Source organism: Coregonus clupeaformis, chromosome 7 (genome assembly GCF_020615455.1).
Source record: "Coregonus clupeaformis isolate EN_2021a chromosome 7, ASM2061545v1, whole genome shotgun sequence".
Taxonomy (NCBI): Eukaryota; Metazoa; Chordata; class Actinopteri; order Salmoniformes; family Salmonidae; genus Coregonus; species Coregonus clupeaformis.
In genome coordinates this window covers 67,315,534-67,329,769 of record NC_059198.1, presented here as the reverse complement: position 1 = coordinate 67,329,769, position 14,236 = coordinate 67,315,534, and the positions used below count along the sequence as shown (strand labels likewise).

Here is a 14,236-nt window from a genome sequence, read left to right as displayed (position 1 = left end):
TCTAATCCAAAGGGCTTTTTATTACATTCTCTCAAAACTGTGGCACTGTTCGTTTTTTACAGTGGGGCATGTAACAATGTTTGGTCCTAGTTCAATAACTTTTTGCACTTGAACTTGTCCTGTACAACATTCATGTTGTGAAACACGAGCGTGTTTAGTCAAAGACAAAAGTTATTGAGGAGAATACAAAAAAAGAGAACCCACTGACGTCAAACAGACATAACATAACAGAGACCTGAGAGGAGAGTCCGCCGGATTCCAACCCCATCTACTTCCACAACGTGGCTTTAACGCAACATCTACAAACGACCCGTGCCAAATTAAACAGCGAGTCTCTCAGTTACTCAATCTTAAATCGACCTTGTGCCGAGATCGGGGAGATTTGCACAGACCTTTTACACTACAGTAAGGAAAAAACAAACCTAAAGCCACTGGCCAAGGGCAAAGCCATTTTAACAGTGACCATTCCTATATACTCTAACATATACACTGTCCCACATACTCAGTAAGCAAGGACTGAAACAAGACAGACTTAAAGGGATAGAGAAAGACATACATTCGGAGGGAGATTAAGGAGATACATTAAACAACAACAGTGTCGTAGCACTAACTTGAATCACCCTGCTTTGTCTATAAAAATCAGGCATAGAACATGTACCTGGTGCATCAGACAAGCTGATAATGGTACAAAAACTTTGCTATAATACATTCATTAAGCTGAGTTAGGAAACGATACATGTCTAAATTCATCAAGACACATACAGACAACACACACATACAGCACGTACAGGTACAGTACAATAGCGACATAAAGAGCTGTTTGGATTGTCATTGGTCAGGCTGGCACAGCGATCCTCTAACAGAAGGTGGTCTATGGTCTCAGAGGCTGGCTGGAAACACTGTAACGCTTGTAGGGCTGTGTGTTGCAGAATACGAGCAGGTGCTAGCTAGTGTTTTTACGTGTATAGTTGTGCATGTTTGTATTCTTATGTGCATGTGTTTGTGGATTCAGGTGTGTGTGAGATTGAGTATGTTCCTGCAAGTCCTCACAAACGATCATGAGGGCTGCATGAATTCCCTTCCCTTTTCGTTTCTCTGCTATTGTCTCAGTTTGATGGTTTTCCTGCTTCTGTGCGCTGAAAGCTGCTGATGGGGGGTGAAAGTGGCCTTGTTTTACCCGAGGGGACATACGGAGGGACAGACGGAGGGACATACGGAGGGACGGACGGAACGCAGGGGTTATTCTTAGCTTGAGGCGGGGGTGGCTTTGGCAAGGCATGGTGCCACACGAGGGGGCGAGAGGGCGGGATAGATGTCAGAGTGCCCGTGTGTAGGCGGGGTGGTTAGGGCTTACCGACGCACAGGGCTGTGGGTTCCACTGCGAGACGCTGCCACTGGAAGGAAGGGAGGGGAAGGGCTTTGATGTCGCACATCCGACTCCTTGGCTGTTCTACTAGAGTTTCTGACTGGGCCTCATCTTCAGCACCGCACCTTCACCCAACACAGACACCAGAAGTCCTGACTATGGACCAGCATCAGCCCTGATAGAAGTGTGTTTGTCATGAATATGAGTGTGTATGTGAGACTGTGTGTGTATGTGTGTAACAATGTATTTATTGCATGACTTTATCAGCCCTCTCCAGCAGCAGCCTCTGTCTCTTTCTTTTTCTCCTTGACCTTCACAGATGACTTTCTTGACACTTTCTCCTTCCCGGGCTCCTTCAAAGACTCTTTGCTGGCCTCCTTAGAAGACTCCTTCTTTGACTCCTTGGTGGACTCCTTCTTTTCCTTGGAGTCTTTTGAAGACTCCTTTTTTGACTCTTTCCCAGGGTCCTTGGGCTCTTTGGGCTCCTTGGTGGACTTCTTTTCCTTAGAGGACTCCTTCTTTTCTTTCTTCACTTCTTTCACAGGCTCTTTCACAGGCTCTTCCACAGGCTCTTCCACAGGCTCTTCCACTGTCTCCTTGACTGCCCCTGCCGCAGACACTTTCTTGTCCTTGGATTCTTTATCTGAAAAGGGCCAGACAGAGAGATAGCGGTGATTAACACGTTATTACCAGGTACACATTCACATGAACAGAACTCCCACACGTCATCATCTTGGGATTCCTCATCTGTGATGGAGGATAGACAGTCCCTCCTCTTATCTCCATCTCCGAGTTGTGGTTTAGAGATGTTCTGTCATTTAGTGGTGACCAATAGGCTGAGGTGAATCGGAGCCAAATGCTCTCTCGTGGTGTTAGCTATGGATAACACTGTTCATAATATAGGTTAAGATTGAATTGTTAGATACTACTGCACTGTTGGAGCTAGGAACACAAGCATTTCGCTACACCTGCAATAACATCTGCTAAATATGTGTATGTGACCAATACAATTTGATTTGATTAGCACTGTGCTCAAGCTAAGGTCAGAGTTGCCTGTCTGCTAAAGTTAGCAATATGTACATATGAGTCAAGGTTATCCTAGATTTACATTGTGCCGATGCTGTGGTTAGCATACTGTTACACATTGCTATTATGTACAGTACAGCGGAGAGGACCGTGACCCTCGGTACAATTAAGTTCAGGACGGCTTCCAAACCCTCCCGTAGACAAATTGAATTACAACGGCACCTGTTGCATCACAAAGAAACCCCCCTCCCCTTTCTCCCCCTCCTCCACATTGGATTGGCTCTTTGATAAGATAATAGCGGACCGTTGTCTCCCAACAATGAGACGTCCTTATCTCCATGAGAAAGGAGAGGGCTGTGTGTGTGTGTAGGGGGGGTGGTGAGTACTCTAAAAGAGTGTGTGTGTTTAAAGACTCCGGAGAGGGACTCCAATCAGCTGGGTAATCGTCTAGGGCTTACAAAGTCCTGGCTGAAGTGTGTGTGTGTGTGTGTGCTGGCTTTTTGTGTGCAGGGCTCCGTCTGAAAGGTTCAGTGTGTATTGTGTGGGAGGTGAGTTCCAATGTGTGTAGGCCAGGGGGCCGTATCTGATGTGCTGTGCACGGTCAGGTGCAGTGTGTGTGTGACCTACATGATCGAGTATGTAGAGCGTCATTGTTGCTAGGGCACAGTGTATCAAGGCTGAGTGTGTGTTAGTTGAGGGGCCTTATAAACAGGCCTGTTTTTCCGCCTGTGGCCTCTGGCTTTTTTGTCTAGCCTTCCTAAATGATCCCCACAGGCAAGCCAGTGTAAAAATAACCAAATCAACCAAAATCAACCACCAAAAAGAGACAGAACTGGTTAAATAGACTCAACAGAAAAGCCTGTGTGAACCAGGAGCAAAGTGCCAGTAAAGCTCCAGTAAATGTGGGCCAGTTAAACAGGGAGCAGTGTCTTATTGTCCTGACTGAGCACTGGCTGCTGTTGGGTTTCCATTTGGGTAACACGGAGGAGAGCTGGGCCTGCACACGCACACACAAACACATACACACAACCAACACCCTCAGATCTTTTACAATCACACATAAAAGAGGATGGTTATAGTGACATGCCCTGAGGAAATGCTGACTTAAGAACTCTCTCATTCATATATAAACACAAATGTATGCACAGACACAGCAGAATACAGGCTAGAGTTTAGGTTGATCATTTATGTATGTATTGATTATGTAAATATTGTGTGTGTTTGAGTACATACATAAAAGTTTGTCCATGTCTCTATAGATGGAGTGTGTGTGTAGCCATGGGTGTGTGTGTGGGTCTCTGTGGTTAATCCTGTGCTGTGCGGTAGCGACAGGGCTAATCCAGGCTGGACACTGTCTATCTGTCACTACTCTGATTGGGAGACTCAGGTATCAGTGAGAGTGAGAGTGAGAGTGAGAGCGAGAGAGAGAGAGAATCTCAGTAAGACAAAAATAATGGTGCTCCATAAAAGGTCCAGTTGCCAGGACCACAAATATAAATTCCATCTAGACACTGTTGCCCTAGAGCACTCAAAAAACGACACATACCTCGGCCTAAACATCAGCGCCACAGGTAACTTCCACAAAGCTGTGAACGATCTGTGAGACAAGGCAAGAAGGGCCTTCTATGCCATCAAAAGGAACATAAAATTCGACATACCAATTAGGATCTGGCTAAAAATACTTGAATCAGTTATAGAACCCATTGCCCTTTATGGTTGTGAGGTCTGGGGTCCGCTCACCAACCAATAATTCACAAAATTCTGCAAAAATATCCTCTGTGTACAACGAAAAACACAAAATAATGTATGTAGAGCAGAATTAGGCTGATACCCGCTAATTATTAAAATCCAGAAAAGAGCCATTAAATTCTATAACCACTTTAAAGGAAGCGATTCCCAAACCTTCCATAACAAAGCCATCACCTACAGAGAGATGAACTTGGAGAAGAGTCTCCTAAGTAAGCTGGTCCTGGGGCTCTGTTCACAAACACAAACAGACTCCACAGAGCCCCAGGACAACAACAACAACACAATTAGACCCAACCAAATCATGAGAAAACAAAAAGAGAATTACTTGACACATTGAATTAACAAAAAAACAGAGCAAACTAGAATGCTATTTGGCCCTAAACAGAGAGTACATAGTGGCAGAATACCTGACCACTGTGACTGACCCTAAATTAAGGAAAACTTTGACTATGTACAGACTCAGTGAGCATAGCCTTTCTATTGAGAAAGGCCGCCGTAGGCAGACCTGGCTCTCAAGAGAAGACAGGCTATGTGCACACTGCCCACAAAATGAGGTGGAAACTGAGCTGCACTTCCTAACCTCCTGCCAAATGTATGACCATATTAGAGACACATATTTCCCTCAGATTACAGAGATCCACAAAGAATTCGAAAACAAACCCAATTTTGATAAACTCCCTTATCTACTGGGTGAAAAACCACAGTGTGCCATCACAGCAGCAAGATTTGTGACCTGTTGCCACAAGAAAAGGAAGAACAAACACCACCGTAAATACAACCCATATTTATGTTTATTTATTTTCCCATTTGTACTTTAACTATTTGCACATTGTTACAACACTGTATATAGACATAATATGACATTTGAAATGTCTTTATTCTTTTAGAACTTCTGAGTGTAATGTTTACTGTTAATATTTATTGTTTATTTCACTTTTGTTTACTATCTACTTCACTTGCTTTGGCAATGTTAACATACGTTTCCCATGCCAATAAAGCCCTTAAATTGAAATGAATTGAATTGATTTGAGAGAGAGAGAGAGAGAGAGAGAGAGAGAGAGAGAGAGAGAGAGAGAGAGAGAGAGAGAGAGAGAGAGAGAGAGAGAGAGAGATAGAGAGGAGCCTCTGTCCACACTTCACTGCTCAGCAGCTGAACAGACACTGGAGTTGGTGGAGACACCAGGGTGACTGACACATCAGATCTCTGTGAGCGTGTGCGTGTATGGATAAGAGTTAAAGTGCGTGTGTGTCCGCATGATTGAAAGAATGGGAAAGTATGGGAGTGTGTTAGATAGGGAGAGAATTGTGTGTGTGTGAGAGAGAGAAAAAGAGAGAGAATGAAAGGAGCGAGAACTAGCCAAAGTAAAGCGTACACAGAATCCAAGATGCAAAACTCTTCCTTACAAACCCCTCCCCTTTGTTAGAATCAAGCATTGATTGACAGTTGGGTTTCCTTCTACAAATCAGTCCTAATGTGACAGACCCAAGCCCCAACCACTTCAGCTGCTGCTGCTACTCCCCACACAGAAATACATGGGTGATCACGTGGCAATATAAAAGCTGTGGCAGACATTTTTCATCCAGACAACCAGAACCTTTTTGTCTGTGAAAAAGGGTTAACAGGGACATTTTAACAGGACTTGATAAACATTTACATTGTAAAAGATGGGGTTATAGCATCAGAGAGTCAGGTCATCTCCTAATTTTATTTGATCAACAAAGTAACAAAGCGGAACCTTCTAGACTTAACAGAGCATCCGTTTTACCGTGGGCCACTCTGTAGAGGAAACAGCAGCAAACAGTCGCCAGCTGTAACGCTAACCCAATACCACAGCATCACCGTCATCATCATCACCAACATTGTCATATTAACCTACATCAAATATGTTTGCAGATGTTCATTTTATGAGGACATTTGTACCGTATTGGTGAGTAGGTGTGTGTGTGGGTGTGTTCATGACAGTGTGTATTGATGTGTATGGTGTGGGCTCGAAGAAGTTTGACGGCAACACTGTACACTCCGCCAGCAACACAAAAAACAGCCAAACAAATGTCAGCATGTCGATAACATTTACCCAGAGGAGAATGGTCCTATCGCCTTTTCTAAAAAGCAGAGATTGTCCGCTCGGCTTCCCCTCTAAGAGAAGAGAGCGGGTGCTCTTTAGAGCTTCAGGGGGCCGTAGTCAAAATACACACAGGCCTCACAGAGCGCCTGCATTCCCCTGTGTCCCCAGACCATGCGGGAGGCTTCTGCCTTGCTTCCCACTCTTATAAATACCGCCGCTAAACTGCTTCGCTTGCCAGGGACCGGCCACGCAGCTCTGTGATGTGAAGTGTGTTTGATGTGGGTCTGAGTGTGGTCCAGACTAAACGGCCACAACAGCATTGTGTTAATCTAAAAACTAAACGTAGAGGCTGGCAATGTGGGAATGGAGGGTTGAGAGAGGAGAGGAGAGGAGAGGACAGGAGAGGAGAGGAGGAGAGTGGACAGAGAGAAGAGAGGAGAGGAGGGGACAGAGAGAGGAGAGGAGGGGAGAGGAGTGGACAGAGAGAGGAGAGGAGAGGAGGGGACAGAGAGAGGAGAGGAGGGGACAGAGAGAGGAGAGGAGAGGACAGAGAGAGGAGAGGAGGGGACAGAGAGAGGAGAGGAGGGGACAGAGAGAGGAGAGGAGGGGACAGAGAGAGGAGAGGAGGGGAGAGGAGTGGACAGAGAGAGGAGAGGAGAGGAGGGGACAGAGAGAGGAGAGGAGAGGAGAGGAGGGGACAGAGAGAGGAGAGGAGAGGACAGAGAGAGGAGAGGAGGGGACAGAGAGAGGAGAGGAGGGGACAGAGAGAGGAGAGGACAGAGAGAGGAGATGAGGGGAGAGGAGTGGACAGAGAGAGGAGAGGAGAGGAGAGGAGAGGAGAGGAGAGGAGAGGAGAGGAGAGGAGAGAGAGAGAGAGAGAGAGAGAGAGAGAGAGAGAGAGAGAGGAGAGGAGAGGAAAGGAAAGTATACAAGCTAGGCAATTGTCGGTGGAACAGGGGACTTGGGTTGCAGCACATATACAGACAAACACATATTCAGGTGTCAGAGACTAGTTACCTTTCTAGCTCCTCTATGCTCTCTTTAAGTGCACACACAGCAGCTGTATGAGGGGTGGGTGGAGGTTGGGGTTATGTTCACGCGGCTGTGTAAACACTGGGCTGTAATCCCAGAAAGTCGTGGCGTCTAAGCCAGTAACCCCTCTGGTAAACCGCTGCATGATCAAGCAAATTACACTCCCAATAGGAGGGGGAGGCAGTGGTTATAGTCCCATCCAACCCCCTCCTACTCACAGGCAGCGCTGGAGAGAGAGACGGAGACTGGAACCACAGCGAAATAGTTCTTAGTGGGAGACACGAGTGTTGGGACAGCTGCTAATGAAACGGCTACTGACTGTGTGTGTGTCTGTCCAAGGGAAAAGTTAATGTGTGATAAATGATGTGTCTTTGTTAGAGTGCTTATGTGTGTGTGTGTGTGTGTGTAGAGAGAGAGAGAAAGTGTGTGTGTGTATAACCGACTGTGTGTGTATCTATGTGTCCCTTCCCCTGGCCTGGCTGTCTCTCAGCAGCTGGTCCAGTTAATAAAGCAGTCTATCAGTCCATCTGGGGGTGGCCTGAGCCTGATGGCCGGAGAGGTAGAGTCAACGCAGACTGTGGAGGCTTTAATAATTCCTCTCAGACAGGGAGGGACTGTCCCTCACTGGGGGCTGTGTGTGTATGGGAGGGGGTTGAAGTGGATACACAGGGTCGGGGTCTCTGTGTCAGATGCCCAGAGATAAGTCCAGTCCACACTCAGGCCTTTGTCTGCCTGTGGGACGTCTGAACAATATGTTTCGTATGTGTCAGGACAGGGCTGCATTATCGCATAGACCAACAAGGCATGGGCCTAAGCTAAATAAACACAGCCAAATGGACTGAACTCCAGTCTCGCTTGATCATAGACTACTATGGGAAGGCTTTCAGTTACAAACTGGTCCAGACACAGAGGCTCTATGACTCTATGACCAACCTGGAGAATGCCAACTCCGCCATGTTTGGTACACACATTGCAGGCTGGAGATGGGGAGGGGTCTTGACGTGATTCTAGACCATTGTGTGACCGTGGCAGAACCACCCCGTTTGACCCATTCAGCAGTCAGACTCCAGCTGAGACTACTGCTACAATAGAGCCTCTGTGTCTTTCCCAAACCTGGGAGAACTGTCAGAACCGCCAGCCTAACCCTGGCCCAACTGCGGTGTCTACCTACCCGTCTCGAGTCCCAACAATGAGGTCCAAATGCTTCCTGGAACCCAATCTCACACACACGTCTCAGAAGCGGCAGCACGGCCATGATGGGGAACGCAAATACAGCAACACACCATTTAGAAAATAATGACCGTGTGCCGCTTTCCAACATTTCCCTTCACAAAAGGTCAAGCAGGAAAAGAGCATCTGAAAGTTCCCTGAAAAACGCCAGACTTTACCTCAGAGGCGTAAGCAAGGTGAGTGGAGAGAAAGAAAGCGGGAGGAAATTGGCAGAAATGAATTTTGGAAACAAATTACAGAAGCCAATAATATCGTTCAGCCAGACGGGCCGCTGAGAAAGGTCTCGCTAACGTGTTTCAGGGGACCGGTGCCAGAGACTAGGGCAGACAGCACGCTCCACAACGCTCCGGCACGCACACAATGTCCTTCTGCTCCTAACACATTCTATAGTCTGTATAGCACTCTGTGGTGGAGGTACAGTGGCTGTGAAGAGAGACTAGTTTAGCACGTTCAACCATATAGGCCCCCTTTATACCCCTTTCTTTCCCTCGTCATACTGTTCTATTCTATCTTCTATACCTCCCCTCTGTCAAGTTATCCCTCTATCCAATCAATGGAGGCCTGGCTTGCTTTTAAGCACATTGTGACAAATGTATTTATAGAAAAAGTGCTACATATCCAGTTTACCATTAACTTAACATTCTTTAAGAATATTTGGCGCTGCTGTCACTACTACTGGGCAAACACTCCAGACTGGCCATGATTAGTGGGTTTGTGAGCAGGAAACAGCGGGAGAAGGAGAGAGGGAGAAAGAGAAGAGGAGAAAGTTGAGAAGAGAGGACCTTAATCATCTTCCAGTGTGGCTGCTGGTCTGGTTGGATAGGGTTTATTTCATACTATTCCTGGGACTGGAATGTGCTGCGAGGCAGACCAGGGCTGCCCATCGCTTTGTGTTCTGCATAGCCCACAGACATATCAGACCAGACCAGCTCAGCTCAACCCACCAAACACCAACCACTCAGACACACAGGAATGCATGCCCCTAACCCCGCAAACCAGAGAATATGATATTATTTCACCGAATATATACAAATACTGTGATAATGTATACAAACAAGCATTCGCACGCACACACACACACACACACACACCATAATCACTCTGCAATTGCATCCTTATTACTGTCTGCATCCTCCTGTCCCACACTGATGCGGATTGTCCCAGCAATCCTATCCTTTGTGGTCACAGTATGAGGAAACTCCCCAACAGAGATGAGAGTAAATACAGAGAGAGGAGAGAGGTAAGTATGTACATGATATATGGATGGGAGACAGAGAGATTGAGAAATAAATGAAGAGGGAGAGCGAGAGACTAGGAAATATATGGAGAGAGAGAGTTGTGGACAGAGAGACACACAGAGCAATAGATGGAAAGATAGAGAGACAGAAACACACAGAGAGAGAGAGAGAGAGAGAGAGAGAGAGAGAGAGAGAGCGCAGAGGCGGGTGGTGCAGGCATCTCTTGGCCCCAGAGGGTGTGGTGCAGGGGGGAATCATTCCCGCGGTCGGCAGGGATATTTTCTCTCTGCTGGCCACGCCCTGGTACTAACCATCTCTGCTCTGCTCCAGTCATCTACACACACACACACAGAAACACACACACGATACAAAAGCACATGCACACAAATCTATGCATGATGACATACATTCAGACAAACACACTACTACAGTTTGTACTTCCGTTGTCAACTCCCTCTTGCGTTCTGCACAGTCTGCACTCTGCCTAAATACAGCGAGCCACATCTTCAAGGCACAATTACAATACTGGGCATAGTACACACAAACACACATGCTACTCTCTCCATAAACAAACAACTATTCACTACCCACACACACACACCCTTCATGTACTTACATAAACATTTGACTCACAAACACGTGCACAAGCATACTCTCAGTGTCGACACACACAAACATACTGTCCACACACACTCTCTGTCCACACACACGCAATCTCATTGGCCCGCCGGAGGCTGCCTTTGTTGCGGTGTAGCCGCCGGTTGGTTTCAGAGTGCTGCCCGCGGAATCCCTCCAAATTGTTTTCACACTCCTCTGGTTTGGGTTGGCCTGGTAACAGTCCTCCACATACACACACACACACACACACCAGCCACCGCTGCTCGCCTTGTTTCACAGAAATCACCACCAACACACACACACAACTATGCTTTTGTAAAAAATATGGACTGGTGTGTGTTTACAGAAATATGGATGTAATTAAAGAGGCCCGGCCACAAACAGGTGGTCCATGTCACGTCTTTCCTGAATAGAACTCAACACAATTTCTGAAAACCTCAGATTTTTCTCTCCGGGTAAAAAGTACATGCTTGCTTCAGCTAGTGTGTGACTGCGGCTAAACCCAGAGGGGCTAAAACAAGGACAGAAGTGTTTCACTTTAACAAATGACAACGTATTGTTGTTCTCATGCATCCAAAGAGATTAGTTTACCACTAGACTGAGCTACACAATTATAGCCTTACTGCCGTTATAGATTTACTCAGCATATAACTAACAGCATGGAACTATTGTTTCAACTATCATCTGAAAACCATTGTGTTGACTTATCCAGAGCAAGACATGAGAACACATGGTTGACACAGTAACGGCTTGTTTTTCCCCACACTGTGAATTGGTTATTTTATCCACAATGACACATGCTAGCCTATAGCCTAGCTACTGTTGTTGAGTGGTGGGAATGGAAACAGTGACTTGGATGACTGTGTGGTGTCACGGAGACCGCCGAGGCTGCTCCTCCTCCTTGCTCGGGCAGGCTTCGGCGTTCGTCGTCCCCGGAGTACTAGCTACTACCGCTTGATGTTTTCGATGTTCGTTTGGTTATGTCTAGTTGGTGCACCTGTCTCGTATTCTGTCTTGATTATGTCTCCTATAAGTTCCCCTTTGTTAGGTTTGCATTTTGTTTGGTTATGTCTAGTTGGTGCACCTGTCTCGTATTCTGTCTTGATTATGTCTCCTATAAGTTCCCCTTTGTTAGGTTTGCATTTTGTGTGTTATTGCCCGCACTACACATTCCTCCTGAGTATGATGATTTGGCACTAGTGTTCAGCAAGACTAGGGCGACGCGATTGCCACCTCATAGACAGGGGGATTGTGCGATAGACCTCCAGGCAGGTGCTGCACTTCCACATAGTCATGTGTATCCTCTGTCTCAAGAGGAGAAGGTGGCTATGGAGACATACATAGCCGAGTCTCTGAGACAGGGATACATACGGCCCTCCACTTCCCCTGCGTCCTCGAGTTTCTTTTTTGTGAAGAAGAAGGATGGAGGGTTGCGCCCGTGTATTGATTACCGTAGTCTCAATCAGATCACTGTGAAATACAGTTATCCACTCCCTCTGATTGCGAGTATGACGGAATCATTACACAGAGCGCGTTTCTTCACAAAACTGGATCTCAGGAGCGCCTACAACTTGGTCCGTATTAGGGAGGGAGATGAATGGAAGACAGCATTTAGTACCACCTCGGGTCACTACGAGTATCTCGTCATGCCATACGGGTTAATGAATGCTCCTTCAGTCTTCCAATCCTTTGTGGATGAGATCTTCCGGGATTTGCATGGGCAGGGTGTAGTAGTGTATATTGACGACATACTAGTTTACTCTTCTACACGAGCCGAGCATGTAGCCCTGGTGCGTCGAGTGTTGGTAGGCTGTTGGAGCATGACTTGTATGTCAAGGCAGAGAAATGTCTGTTTTTCCAGGAGTCCATCTCCTTCCTGGGCCATCGATTGTCCGCGTCAGGGGTGAAGATGGAGATTGACCGTGTTTCAGCCGTGCGTAATTGGCAGACTCCAACCACGGTTAAGGAAGTGCAGCGGTTTTTGGGTTTTGCCAATTACTACCGGAGGTTTATCCGGGGTTTTGGACAGGTGGCAGCTCCCATCACCTCCCTGCTTAAGGGGGGCCCGGTGCGTTTGCAGTGGTCAGCTGAGGCGGACAGGGCGTTTAGTAAACTGAAGGACCTGTTCACCTCTGCTCCTGTGCTGGCGCATCCGGATCCCGCTTTAGCGTTCCAGGTGGAGGTGGACGCGTCAGAGGCCGGTATTGGGGCTGTACTGTCTCAACGCTCAGGCACCCCCCCTAAACTCCGGCCCTGCGCTTTTTACTCTAAGAAGCTCAGCCCAGCGGAACGTAATTATGACGTGGGGGACAGGGAGCTGCTCGCCGTGGTTCAAGCCCGAAAGGTGTGGAGGCATTGGCTTGAGGGGGCTCAACACCCTTTTCTCATTCTGACTGACCATCGTAACCTGGAGTACATCCGGGCAGCTAGGAGACTGAACCCTCGTCAGGCTAGGTGGAACATGTTCCTGGCCCGGTTTGTGTTTAAGCTCACGTACATCCCAGGGTCCCAGAACGGTAAGGCAGACGCCCTGTCCCGGCGATATGATGCGGAGGAGAGGTCCATTGAGCCCACGCCCATACTGCCAGAGTCTTGTCTGGTGGCACCGGTGGTGTGGGAGGTCGATGCGGAGATCGAGCGGGCGTTACGCACCGACCCTACTCCTCCAGAATGTCCGGTGGGGCAGACGTACGTTCCGCTCTAGATTCGTGATCGTCTCATATATTGGGCTCATACGTCACCCTCCTCTGGACATCCTGGTATCGGCCGGACAGTGCGCTGCCTTAGTGACAAGTACTGGTGGCCAACATTGGCTAGGGACGTGAGGGTTTATGTCTCCTCCTGCTCGGTGTGCGCTCAGTGTAAGGCGCCTAGACACCTGCCCAGGGGGAAGTTACAACCACTACCCGTTCCACAACGGCCGTGGTCTCACCTCTCGGTAGACTTTGTCACGGACCTTCCCCCCTCCCAGGGGAATACCACCATTCTGGTCGTTGTGGATCGGTTCTCTAAAGCCTGTCGTCTCATCCCAATGCCGGGTCTGCCTACTGCCCTACAGACTGCTGAGGCTTTGTTTACCCACGTCTTCCGGCACTACGGGGTACCCGAGGATATAGTGTCTGATCGGGGTCCCCAATTCACCTCTAGAGTCTGGAGGGCGTTCATGGAACGCTTAGGGGTCTCGGTTAGCCTTACCTCGGGTTTCCACCCTGAGAGTAATGGGCAGGTGGAGAGAGTGAACCAGGATGTGGGTAGGTTTCTGAGATCATATTGCCAGGACCGGCAGGGGGAGTGGTCGGGATATATTCCCTGGGCAGAGATAGCCCAGAACTCCCTCCGTCATTCATCTACTAACCTGACACCTTTCCAGTGTGTGTTAGGTTACCAGCCGGTTCTGGCACCTTGGCATCAGAGCCAGATCGAGGCCCCTGCGGTGGACGAGTGGTTTCGGCGCTCGGAGGAGACGTGGAATGCTGCGCACGTTCATTTGCAGCGTGCCATCAGGCGGCAAAAGGCGAGCGCCGATCGCCACCGCAGTGAGGCTCCGGTGTATGCACCAGGAGACCGGGTCTGGCTCTCGACTCGAAACCTGCCCCTTCGACCAGCCCTGCCGGAAGCTGGGTCGGCGGTTTGTGGGGCAATTTAAAGTCCTGAGGAGATTGAACAAGGTTTGTTACAGGTTACAATTGCCTAATGATTATCGCATTAACCCCTCGTTCCATGTGTCTCTCCTCAGGCCGGTGGTAGCTGGTCCACTCCAGGACAGTGAGATACGGGAGACTCCTCCGCCCCCACTGGACATCGAGGGGGCTCTGGCGTACTCAGTCCAGTCCATCGTAGATTCGAGACGTCGGATGGGGGGTCTGCAGTATCTCGTGGAGTGGGAGGGGTACGGACCGGAGGAACGGTGC

At 48.2% G+C, this 14,236-nt stretch overlaps 1 pseudogene; it reads right to left on the bottom strand.

Annotated features, from left to right (window-relative positions):
* LOC123491285 overlaps positions 1–14,236 on the bottom strand; it is a 202,868-nt pseudogene continuing 188,632 nt past the window's right edge.